Source organism: Protopterus annectens, chromosome 3.part0 (assembly GCF_019279795.1).
Source record: "Protopterus annectens isolate FY-2018-M chromosome 3.part0, PAN1.0, whole genome shotgun sequence".
Taxonomy (NCBI): domain Eukaryota; kingdom Metazoa; phylum Chordata; order Ceratodontiformes; family Protopteridae; genus Protopterus; species Protopterus annectens.
The window spans coordinates 628833320-628847617 of NC_056731.1; positions in this window are offsets into that span (position 1 = coordinate 628833320).

Genomic DNA, 14298 nt, shown 5'->3' on the forward strand with positions numbered 1-14298 from the left:
GTAGTAGTATTACCAATACTACTATTATTATCATTATTTTGTAGGTAGTGATATTGTAGTTTCTCACACGGGTGTAGTATGTGAGTTTGGTGCCTTAGATGAGTTACCCATTTGCGCCTCCTTGACCACTTCCTATTCTCCCCAGCTGCCCCAGGGTAATGGCAGCCCTGTGGTAGTATGCACTGCTCTGAATTGTTCTAACTGCATTTCTCTTACTGAAGCTGTGACATAAGGAGTGCTAAGTGGAACTCTGACATTTTGCATTACCTCTTATAGTAGTCAAGGAATGACATTAGTATTTTAAGATAATTGTGGAAAGTGACATTTGGCATTGCTGAGAATTTCTGACTGGAGCTGTGACATTCTGCACTTTATAAGATGGAATAGACATTGTTAATATTGCCCAATTCTGTGATAATGAGTACTATTCTGAAATACCCAAACTCTATTTCTCTATTTTTTGATTAGATCTATGCTGTGACATGGGGAAGGTCAGGAGTGGAGCTGTGACAATTAGCAGTGTACTTTAATAGTAATGAAAAATTAGCATGCAATTAAAAACACACACACGTGCACACACACACACACACACACACACACACACACACACACACACACACACACACACACACACACACACACACACACACACAAGCTGTTAGTAGTATAGCACTACTTGAGTTAAGCTGCAACATGCGGCAAGACACAGCATTTTGTATCTTGTCCTGTTTTGCCACACATTGAACCTCTTAAAATTAATTCCCTTGTGTTACCCAGTATGGGGATGTAAGCTGCCCAAACGACTGATATTCAGATAGCTACAAGGGTACTTCCCACTTCATGTCCCAATTATGTGTTCCACTGCTATCAGAGATGGGTACCCTCAACCACGATGTGAGGAAGACTAAGCCTCTATAACATCCTTACTTGTCAGTCAGAATAAAACTTGGCTTCCCAGACCTTGGACCCTATTGGATGCCAGTTATAGGAGCACTTTGGCTAAGCCTTATGCCCAGTGTACCAGCTAAACACCATGTTCACTGCATCACCTCAGCCTATCCTATGTGCACCACTGATGTGTCTATGCTCCTAGATACAATTCCCTGAGAACTATCAGCACCAGTCTGGCAGCTCACGATACCAAGAACATGACCCCTGGTCAAATAGGTTTACAGCTATTTACTAGTCATGCAGTTCAGGAGACCATTAAGGAATTTATCTCAGTTTTCCTGTTGCTGCAGAGCACTGTCTGGTTAAATGACTTGCTTACAGTCAGACAGTAGGCAAATGGAGGCTGGGGGAATCCAGTCTTGGACTAAAGGAGGCAGCTTATTAACAACCCATAGCTTTAATTGTCTGTGCTAATATGCTGATGTCTGCATGGAAGGAATGACATTTTAAAATGCCTGTGCACATCAACCTTTAATGCTGTTTAAAACATAGGTCACTCAGCACGGCACCATTCCACACTGACAAACCTTATACTAAGATACCTGGTTAGCAACAGAGTACTATTGCGTACTGGCAAGACTTTTACTAAGATGCTTGACTGGGAGGAGATCTCAATGGGTCTGTCACATTTTGCACTGCCCATTATGATGAGGGAGAAATAACATATTCTGTTAAAAACATAAAACACAAACCGATAGCATCAAGATGCATCTGGAGTGGCAATGTGTATGTAACATAAAATGAGATCAATTGCACAGACCAAAAATAAATGTACTGCTAAATTAAAGGGAAAAATGGGGCACATATTGTCAGCAGTAGAACACTATTATGCATTGACTAGTCCTATTTTGAGATTATTGACTGGTGGTGTTTGACTGAAGTTGTTCATTTCCCAGTGATCATTATAGCAATTAAAAAGTAACACATGCATTAATAACCATTAGTGCTATAGTGTTAATGGAGTGTAGTTTTAGTTGTGACATAAAGTAATATTGTCTATTAAGGCCTGCAGTCAATACTGTACTGTTGAATTAAAAAAAGGTTGGGACACACATTGCTACAAGAGAGCAATATTGTGCACTGACAAGCCGTATTATGAGATGCCTAATTGGAATGGTCTAAAATGTTACAGTGTGATGTTTCAACTGTGTAATATATCAATATAAGAGTAATATATACTATTTTGAAAGAAAAACACATGAAACACACATTCCTAGGAAAATAGCTCTCTTGGAGTGGAGCTGTGAGTGTAACATGATGTAAGGTTGTCTGTGGAAATCAACATTATTTATTTATTTATTTATTTATTAATTTGTTTGTTTGTTTGTTTGTTTGTTTGTTTGTTTGTTTGTTTGTTTGTTTGTTTGTTGACCAGGTATGTGCTCTGGTCTATTAACCCGTTCAACTACATCCCAGGCTTACTGAGCAAAGAAGCAATAGGATGAAAGACATGTAGAGTATGCATTGTTATATCTATATACAGGACTGGACAGATATGTTAATAAGAGTTAACATTTCACATTACAATTCAACATTGCCTCTGTCAGTAGTACTAACTGAAATGTAAATGCATACATACTGTAATGGTTGCATACTTATAATAACAAAGTATTCGGGCAGAGGCAGAGTTTCTTGGTTACACTATTTTATAGCGCCATAGTTTCTTGTATGTAGATTACGACGTAGCTTGTTAAGTCACATGAGAGTTTAACCACTGTTGTGGAAGCATGTTTTTTTAGATGATCATTTAGACCATGTTTGAAGAGCTTTAAAATTTCTTGATTTTTTTAATGTTTGAAGGTAACGGGTTCCAGGATGTTGGTCCCAGTCTGGAAAAGTTCACTTGTAAAAAAACAGATGAGACAAACACTGTTAGCAACAGGGCACACTTTTCAGATGCCATATTGAGGGGAGGTTTGACTGCATCTATGAAGCTTTGACATTTGGTATTACCATTATAGCAACAGTAAAAGTAATGTACACTATACAAAATACGGAATACACACTGGTAGCGTCATGGTGCTACTGAAGTGGAGTTGTGGCATAAAGTAAGATTACCCGCAAAGACCAGCATTTGACATGTTCTCCAGAAAAGAAAAGAAAAACAAAGATCCCACCTTCACACCACAAGCAAGCAGCCAGTTTGGGCCTTCTCTTTCTCATACTTTTCATCGGAGTGAGGCAGGGAGAAAATGTTGCCACGTTATGAGCTGAGGCAGCATGTGGGTGTGGATCTCTATCCCCAGGAATGTTCAAAGGCAAAAAAGGTTAAATAAAATAATATAGATTTTTCTTAGGTTCATTGCTTCATGGGTAAGAACTAGACAATTAATCTGCATACCATTAGAAGCCCAGCCAATAACATATAATCAAAACTTCCCTCCAACCTCAAGAGATAATACAAGTTGGACTGGAAGAAAATGTGAGGCTATCCATCCAGTCATCTAGCTTTATCTGGAAGATGACAAGGGTCCTACTCTGCTTATGCAGTGGAAGTTTATTCCAGAGGTTAAGATACACTGGGATATGAATATATCTTGCTAATATGTATTATTTATCCGTTGATGAACGTTTAGCTCATTTACCCAGGTGTTTGAGGAACCATTTTGATTTACAAAGGAATAGGAGGTCAGAGAAAGTAGGAGCTTTCATTTCTCAAAAGGCTAGACACATAGCCCCCACAGAAGAGTGTATAAGAAATGAAAACAGAATGAGGGTTGCCAGTCTGTCCTGAAATCTAAAATACTTCAGGCCACTGATCTCTTTGTTTATTGAATACTGTATTGCATTCAATAATTGGTCTGATAAGATATATATAATATGTAGAACAAACACGATAGGACCACCACGATGAATATCATAAAAGGAGGTTTTATTCTTCTTTAAAACAAAAGATAAGCACGTTTGCGTGCTCACAAGGCACGCTTCTTCAGATCTTATAAAACAGTTAAAACCACTTCATATATATATATATATATATATATATATATATATATATATATATATATATATATATATGTTAACATCACCTTCATAGAAAACACCTGAGGCAATCATTCAATTAGCAAATCATCCTATTGTGCTCTAAATGCAACTTCATTTAAATGCAACTTCATTTAAATAATTATAGGTCCAGATGATTTTAAGCTAACAAAACAACCATTACATTCTATCTTGTATCTATATTTGAAACGTAAACTTGATTGCCATAAAACTATACAACCAAACATTTCTATTTCTATGACTGTATCAAGAGGGATCACATATCATATATCAAAAGGATTACATACCTGGAAGTTTCCTACAATGCTCAGAGAGGGATCTGAGTTACATAAAAAGCTACAATTACTATGACTGTTCAACAAATATGAATGTGAGTTGATGGAACTTTTACAGAAGTTTACTACCCAAGAAATTGATAGGGTAGTTAATGGCATAAATTCCTTGGACCTTGGTTGATTTGGTTAAGACAGACTTATTGCTTACATCATATCAGATTAAGTATAATAATGCTTTTAGTAAAGCTGATAATATTTGTAGAAGCATTAATACTAAGGAGAAGAAGCTAACATAGTATAGTCAGGCAGGTTCCAAATTTCAATTACATCACTTGGGATAATGAAAACCATGAAATCTCTTAGGATTTCAGTCAAAAAGACTGATACATTGGATGGGGGATAAGTAAGGAGATCAGATGAATGCAACTGGCCCCCACAACAGACAGCCTCCAGTCAGGAGAGAGGGCAGGTTCAAGGATAATTGAATAGGATATGACTGTTTTGATTATAGTAATGACTAGAAGAAATAATTACATTATGTACAATTATTTTGAAGTAGAATTGAATAAACAGCATGCTGACCTGTTTGAAAAAGGTCTTAGTTTTGAGAAGAAAACATCATAATAGTGCATGACTTTGGCATTTATTGAGAAAATTTAATTACATACCATTTGATGAAAATATGTTATTTGTTACTGTGGATGTGATCAACTTGTTTGCTGTTATTCCTCGCAATTGTGGATCGAGCTATTTTTTTAATATTTTGAGAGAAGAAGAACATTTTAGTAATACAAAGATTTTAACTTTAACTGAGTTATGGATATGGTTTTAAGTAATATATATTTTTTTATTTTGAAGAACAGCATTTTCACAAGGTATCTGGAGTATCTGTGGGAGCTAAATATACTCCCATTTATGCAAATTTAGTGTTGGCAGAATGAGAAAAGCAGTATATATTCAAGTCTTCTGGAGTTTGGTTATGAATTAAAATATTTTAGATTTTTGGATGGCATCCTATTTTTGTGGAAAGGGGGTGTAAAAGCTTTGAATATATTTATTGATTCATTAAATAATATGACTGTTTTTTTATTTGCTTATGAGTACAGTTATGATAAAATAAATTATTTGGATGTCACAATTAGCAAAAATAGAGAACTGAAAAAATATACATCGAATATTCATTGTAAGATAAACTACTCTAATTCATTCTTACATTTCAAAAACTGTCAACCATTATTTTTAAAGTGGAATATTGTGAAGGGACAGATGGTGAGGATTTCATATTTGGTTATAGAAGATAATGCTTTCTTTTCAGAATTAAGTATTTCAGAAAAAAATGTTCATAGATAGGAGTTACCCCAAAACACTAATTGAGAAGGTTAAAAAAGAGATAATAATGGGTCAAACAAATATAATTACACTGTTATTGAATTCCCCACATTAAATTATAGTAATATTGAAGGGAATTTAAATAAGATTGGGGCAATGGTGATACCTTACAATAATGAAGCACATGGAATATGTGAGATTATTAGGGATGCATGGAATTTAATTTTCACTCAGGAGAATAAATAGAAGTTAAGGGATAAACCCCAGATTACTTAGAGTAGAGAAAAATATAAACAATTGTCTGGAAAAAGGACAAAATAATGCACAAAAATATCTGAGATAAAAATGAGTAAGGCTGGGAACTACAAATATTCCAAATATATCAGTGATGGACCCTATGTTTGTGCAGAAGTGTTTCCAAGGATGATTGCCAGGATTATGTAATTGTAACACCATTAGGACTGTTTACCCAGTTACTTGTTTATCTTGTTTGGCATTTTATGTGGGGAAAACTAATAAGAAATTAAAAGACCGGCTCTATGAACATTCAAATGATATAAAAAAAGAGGAAAGATACAAATGCTTTGCAGAAACACTCTAAAAATGTAAGGAGTTTAAGAGATTTACATTTTTTGTTATTGATAAGATAGTAATAGATGAAAGGGGTGGACTTTGACAATGCATTGGAAATAAAATATGTTCAGCAGGATTCCGTAAACATCATGTAATCTTTGCGCGAAGTGTACATGAAGTTTACGTATTTGCGTGGTGAGCAGCAGTAGTGCTAATTGCACATTCGTGCCATGCACTGCATTTAAATATAAACAAGTACAGTTTTGTGGCAGGCAAAAGTGTTGTTGGCCAGGAAACCGTGTAGTGCAACATGGATAGTGAATCTGTTTCCCTTACAGCAATCTAGGTTAGCAGGATTGCACAGAATGCCACAATGATTACCAGGGTTTATCATATAATAATCTATATGTTCCAAACACAGTACAGGACAGTATATATAGTATGCAGTAGTGTAAAAATGCATTCAAGCCATTTTGTACAAAAGTGGGGTAAATGAACTGTATGGGTACATGGACTGCCATTTAAAATAAACAGTCAGGGGAAGTGTTTGCATTGCAGAGGGACACACATATGAATTGTAGGAATGAACACAGGGAAAGAGGACATGTGAAACATTATAATGTATAGCAGATGAGGGCATGTAAATTGGAGACAGTTGTAATAGGAACACTAATTACATATCAACATCGTACAGTACGGACTTCGCAGTAAAAATGTATATTATTTGACTGTCGGACAAGGTGACAAAAGAATGGAGAAGATATATCTTTGTGAGATAAGCATCCTGACATGAAGAGTGGTGAGGACATCTATCAAGGATGTAATATACAATCGGGATTGGGTGCATATTGTGAAGCTGTGCAAACTGATATGCCTGAATATGAGTGTAATGTCAGCAGAGGCCTCCAAATAGTGGGATACAGTTACAGGCCCATGGACAACAGTAAAAGAAGCATGCACAATCATGGACAATATCAGAATAACACCACCAATAATACCATGTCTCTGACATGACATATGTGATTCTGAGTGCTCATTGATGGTTCAGCATGAATATATTTGTACAACTATTATGGCATGTCAGCAATCTAAGAGGGTAATTAAGCACATGTGCTTGACACTGTAGCATCTGCTGGAGGTGTAAGAAGGGACACTGCTATACCTTTTATGTGACACTATGATAAATCCAGGCTAGTTAACTGGTGTACATGGCATCTATATGGTACAATCCACACTGCCATGAATGTAACTCATGCCATCACTGTTGCCATACAGCTATGTATGTATGCACCACCAGAACAAGTATCATACATGCATCTGGTATAATACCTTGATGGGGGTTCCGCACCCTAAAACAGTAATGTTTATGCAACAAAAAGAATACCTATTTATGATCAATAAGATGAGTGGCAGCTCAGTGTGGTAAAGGTGTTACACTTCAGTTACATATCCCTGGAAGATGTGTATGTAGGTACATGAAGAAGGGTGCATTGTACTCAGTTATTGGTGTAGAAAATAACAACAATGAGGTGGTCACCGAGTGATGAATCCTCCGTTGCTCAACAAATACTCAAACACAATAAAAAGAAATAGCAATGAGCAAAGGAAGGAACCAGGCATAAATCAGAATCCAAATCCACAGTCCAAAAAGTACACGCTGTAATCTCCTCAAATAACAGTCACTGAAATGACATGAATGAATGGCAATAATAGCAGAATAAAAACAGAGCTCCTTTATTGTAGTCGACAAGGTAAGTGCTTTCACTGCTTTAGCTTCATCAGACCAGATAACAACTATAAAGACACAAACTATTTAAATACACTCATATCAGGTGTAGCCAATAAAAATCTGACAATTAACTGCTCATTTCACTGTCAATCATGTTTTAAAAAGCACCATATAGGGCTAAACTACACTCTTGTTATGCAATAGAACAAGCATATATAAAAGACTATAAATAAACAAATAACACATAAATAAAAATAAGAAGTACATATATATATATATATATATATATATATATATATATATATATATATATATATGAGTGTAAAAGCACAAAAAACAGAAAATCAAGTCCCAAAAAATTTTTACAGAGCAACATATAAACATATGGAAATAAATATATATATGCAACATATTGATAAAAATATTTGGAACAATTATGAAAATGTTTGAAACAATATCAAAATTGCATAACATTTATAAAAAGGGGAAACAACCATATTTTTGCACTATGTGATACTTTTTCATATTAACTAAAGCTATTCAAAATATCCAAAGTGTTCAAAGTGTTTGCAAGTGAGTGCAGTATTACAGTGCATTTATTTTGCAAAGTAGTCATTTCAAAGAATATTTCACAAAGTAGTTATTTCCAGGCATATTTCACAGAGTACAGTATTTCAAAGAGCTTATTGTGCGTTTGAATATTATTACAAGTACTTGGTGTGTGTGAATGTTTGTACATAATTAGAAGGGCCAATTTTGTATTGTGTTTTACTATAATCTGTGGACATGGTAGAAGGGTTTCGGAGACCCACACCTCTTGTGTTTGATAACAATATTGCAGAAAATTGGAGAGTGTTTGAGCAGGAATATAATATTTTATACAGGCTGCTTTTTCCTGACAAAGACACACATAGAAAGCATTTATTCTGCTTAATTTATCTGGTTCAGAGGCCATTGAAAAAGAATGTTCATTTGTATATGCACCTGCTGTGTTTGCAAGGGAGGGTGAAGACTGCCATATAGTGGTACCGGCTGAAATAAGGGAAGACCCAGAGTGCTTAAAACATAAATTTAATGAAATGTGTAACCCTCAAATGAATATTACAATGAAAAGGCACTTATTTTACACAAAGGATCATAAGTCTGGTGAAACTTTGGCAGCATATATAACTGACTTGAGAAATAAAGCTAAAACGTGCAGATTTGGTGATTTGAGATATGAGTTGAAAAACGACAGGCTTGTGTATGGTATTAATAATGACACACTGAGAAAGATTTTGGTTTGAGACAGTGATTTAATATTGAATAAGGCCATTGAGATTTGTCAGATATACAAGCTTACAGAAAAGCACACAAGTGTGCTTACAAATGAGAATAGCTTTAGAAGGCACAGTGACAAACCGCATGTTGATAGTATGCAGCACATGGTTAAAAGAAACAGACCCAAGCACATGACTGTCATAATTGTGGTGGTAATCATGAACCCAAAAGAGAAAAGTGCTTAACTTTTGGTCAGCAGTGTCATTCTTGCAATAAGTTGAATCATTTCAAAAGATTTTGTAAACCAAATAAGGCACATTTTTTATTAAGAGAGGGCATTCCATGAGTCAAGTTGATCAATTAGAAAGCTGTGACCCTACTTTGAATGTTGATGGTGTGTCTGTGCTTAGTAAAACAGTCAATGCAAAATAAATAAAACCAGAGCCACTGCAAGGCTGCAAAACTACTTTAATGGTGCTCTGGTACCTCTGCTCAACACCTTCAATAGAAACAGTCAATGCATTAAATTTCTGGGCAAAGAATGAGATCTTTTGCACTATTTGGATTAATGGAGTCCCATACAGCTCAAAGTAGATACTAGCTCAAAGTGCAATGTTATGTCAGCAGAAGCATTTGCTAGAGTAAAAGCTGCAGAACAACTTGATTTGACAAAGTGTGCAAAGCTTGTTGCTTATGGAGGTGAAGAGATTCAAACCGAAGGCTCATTAATGCTTTCATGGTACTCTACTGGCAACAGCTATGACTTGCAATTTTTTGTAGTCAGAGACAAGTGCAGTCATTATTAGGCCTCAGATACAGTTTGAAAATGGGACTGCTTTCACTTAATAAAGAAGTTCACTATGTAAGCTTGAATGACAACAGCTCAAATTTCACCCAAACTATTTTTTCTGAGTATGCTGATATTTTTGTAAACAAACTGCGCAAACTACCAGTTGTGTAGTCTATGATGTTAGACCCAGTGGTCAGCCCAGTTGTCAGACTAGCACAGAAAGTTCCAGTAGCTATGCAGAATAGAGTCAAAGCCGAGGTAGACAAAATGGTGAAGCTAGGAGTAATTTGTCCAGTAGAAGAACCTACTGAATGAGTATCCTCCATGGTGGTAACTCAAAAGAAAAGCTCAGATGATATCAGAATATGTATTGATCCAAGAGATATGAACAAGGCATCATCCAATGCACACAGTCAAAGAGGTTGCTGCCCTCATGCCAAACACCACTGTCTTTTCTGTCTTAGATGCAAAGAGTTAATTTTGGCAAATTATGCTTGATCAAAAATCTTTGTTGTTAACCACATTCAGTACACCATTTGAAAGATACATTTTTCTGAGAATGCCATTTGGAATAAATTCTGCCAGTGAAGTCTTTCAGTGTGTAATGGAGCAATTTTTTTCTGGCTATCCATGTGCTATTATAGTAGATGATATTCTAGTAGGAGGCAATGGTGAAGTTGAACTTGACAGTAACCTCAAGAAAGTTCTGGAAAGAGCACATGAAGTGAATCTTAAGCTGAATCCTCAGAAGTGCAAGTTCAGGCTATGAGAAGTTACTTATGTTGGTCACTTGTTTATCAGTTCAGGCTTATGACCATATCCTTCCAAGCAAACAGTAATTCTCAAGATGCCAACTCCAGACAATGTTCAAGCCTAACAACGTTTTCTTGGCATGGTCAATTATCTAGGCAAATGCAATCCAAATATGAGTCAACTTTCAGCTCTCTTAATAGAGCTGACATGCAAAGATGTAACTTAGTCATGGTCAGAACAGCACCAAAGAGTATTTGATGTCCTGAAACAGAAAATTGCTAACCCACCAACTCTCAGCTACTATGATGTTCACAAACAGGTTTCTCTTTCCTGTGATGCTTCTAAGTTTGGTCTAGGTGCAGTCATTCTTCAAGAGGGTAGACCAGTATTCTATGCATTGAGAACTCTTACCCAGACCAAGATGCACTATACCCACATTGAGAAAGAGCTATTAGCAATTGTGTTTGCATGTTCGAAGTTTCATGATTATATTTATGGTCGACCTATCCAGATCAAAATTGATCACCAACCTTTAGTTACTATTTTGAGAAAGCCTATGCATACACCTCCAGTTAGACTGCAATGTATAATGCCCAAATTGCAGAAGTACAATTTGAATCTTGTTTACACAAGAGGCAAACTTCTTTATCTTGCTGATACTTTATCCAGATCACCCAGAAAAAACAGAACAGGATAATGATGAGCAACTTGATTTTGATATCATGGAAGTGAGAAATGTTTCTTACACAGGTCTTGATGAGCTTAGAACTCAAACATCTTCAGATCCAATTCTCCAGAAGCTTAACCATTTTATCAGTCAATTATTAGATTAAACACAAGCACTGCAATATCACCATGAATATCACCTCACAAATAAACAGGATGAGAGCTTTCAGTAGGGAACCATGAACACAAAGGCACAGAGAAATGATAGAAGGAGACCTTATCTCTCAGTCAGAAGAAAGGATGGTATGAAAAAACATAATAGGGAACTGCGTAGCATGAGATGCTTACTAGCACACAGTAGTAACATATTGACTATTTGTGACATTGTTCGGAAGAATTGGAAGATTTTAACTTCAGATCATAGCCAACATTGTTGGTGATGTTCCAGATTCACTTTTAAGAATAAGTTGAATCTAAAGAGGTTGTTATGTCATAAAGAAGATACTGTTCCACATAGCCTTAAGATCAGCACTTTTCCATGCAGAAGTTGCAAAGCATGTACTTACATAGACACAAGCAATTGTTTCAAACATCCTGTAACTGGTCAGACATACAAATTAAAGATGTATATGGATTGTAATACTAAGAACATAATATATGCAGCTACTTGTGATAGCTGCCCAGGGTTTTATGTTGGGAAAACCAATAGGCCTTTTAAGGAGAGGATTCTGCAGCATCTTAATGATATTAGACTTAATGTACAGAATAATGCTTTATCACACCATATTCAAAAGTATCCTGGACATAAATTCTCCTTCCTAGTATTGGAAAGAGTGGTAGATAATATAAGAAGCAGAGATCTATCAAATAAAACTGAAGTCTTGGAAACACTGAATAGCTGATTTACAGGAAGACAGGAGCCTGGCCTTATTGGAGTGGTCTTTAAAACCTATATTGAAAAGCAGGAAGCTCAGGAGATGACTTGATTGGATTGGTAACAATATAAAAAAGGGAGGTGCTTTAGTGTGAACATGATCTGATGAAGGCAGTGCCGAAAGTGCTCATCCGTTAGTTTGTGAGGATTCACATCCTGTTGTTTGAAGGATTTTATCTGTTCATTATTAAATTGTGCTGGTTTTATTTTGATTTTATCTGCTGAACACACATTCTACTCTCTCTTCGTGGTGATATTGCAGCACTTGTGTTTAATCTTCAGTCATTGTTTTAGCACTGTAGTCTTCAGTGCTTAGTGTTTTTTATTTGTTTGTTCTGCTACTTTATCAGTCGAGGATGGACTTCCAAGCAATCTTGTTTACCAGTAGAAGTGCAACATTATTTTCCATACAGAGATGCGATTTTGTCAGACAATGGTATCATCATGAGAGGTCCTAAAGTGATTGTGCCAAAATCCTTGCAACAAGAGTATATCAAGATTTTGCATCATGGCCACCCAGGAGCTAATTCTACCAAAAGAAGGGTGAGAGGTCTAGTATTTTGTCATTCTATGTCAAGAGATATTGAGAAAGTACTTTCATCTTGTTTAGTATGTAATAGTACAAAGCCGCATCAACAAAAAGAACCACTTCAGTGAAGCCAGATTCCTGAACTACCTTGGTCAACAGTAGCCACAGACATCTTTGAGTGGAATGGTCAACATTACTTGGTGTTAGTAGACTCTTATTCAAATTGGTTGGAGATTGACCTACTTCCCAACCTAATTTCCAGTACTGTCATTACTAAGTTGAAGCGACATTCTTCTGTCCATGGTAGTCCACAGACAGTTATTTCTGACAATGGTGCACAGTTTACAAGTCAGCAGTTTGAGAGATTTGCAGAAGAGTGGGACTTTGTTAATAAGAGTGGGACTTTGTTCATATTGCTAGTAGTCCTGTATACCCTCAGTCAATTGGCTTGGCTGAACATGCAGTTCAAAGTACAAAACAGCTGTTAGAGAAACCCAGACATGACAATACCAATGTTTTTCTCAACTTGTTACATCTCAGATGCATTCCTTGTGATAATCATCTTGGATCACCTGCCCAGAGACTTATGTTGAGATAAACCAGAGCCACATTATCAATCAGCAGTAATGTATTGGTTCCATGTGCTAAGAACAACAAAGCAGTAAAAGCCCAACTGTTGAAAAAGTGTTTTCCCCAGAAGTCTTACTGTGATAAAACCAGCAAACCGCTCCATTCTTTACAAAAAGGTGAGATATTGAGGATGCAGATGTGAAAGAGTTTTGATTGCATCAGATTTGTGAAAAGTTGGTGTCAAGAGCTAAGATCGCACCTTGTGGAATCACAAGGAATGGAATTCAGATGAAATCAGAAGCATTTGCTACCAGTGTCCAAGCCAGTGTTACAGCACCTTCCCTGTGACAGACTCCAATTCTCAGAGTAACTTGTCCAATGTTCCTGTTCCATTAGAAATCCCCATTCCTGAGAAAATCCCTGAGACTCCTCAAGCAGTACATTCCACAGTGACTGTCCCTGTTGCTAAACCCAGTCCTAACTATTATGTCACGAGATCAGGTCAGATCTCGAAACCTACTTCCAGATACACGGCAACCTGGACTTGACTGTAGTTTTTCTTTATTAGTGTCTGTATAATTGCATGCCTATTGAAATGTCATTGTTTATATGAGACAGCTCAGTGAAGAGGGAGGATGTAGATTAGCGTATTTGATATACCTTTAAGAAGCTTTCCAGTGAGTCAGCACATGGATATAAGAACTAAGTACGTGCAAACAAGAGTGCCATTTTGAATGAGCAGCCAGAGTGTGAGCATGCAAGTATGTAGTCAGTTAGATTGTTCCTTTAAGTTTAATGTTCTTGCTATACATCCTGATGTATTTGTATATAATAAAATACTTAAATGAACACCCAAATATAAATGTCTTCTTCACATAAGAAGAGCAACAGACCTGTTCACTGGACAAAAGATATATGTCACTTCACACATTTCAA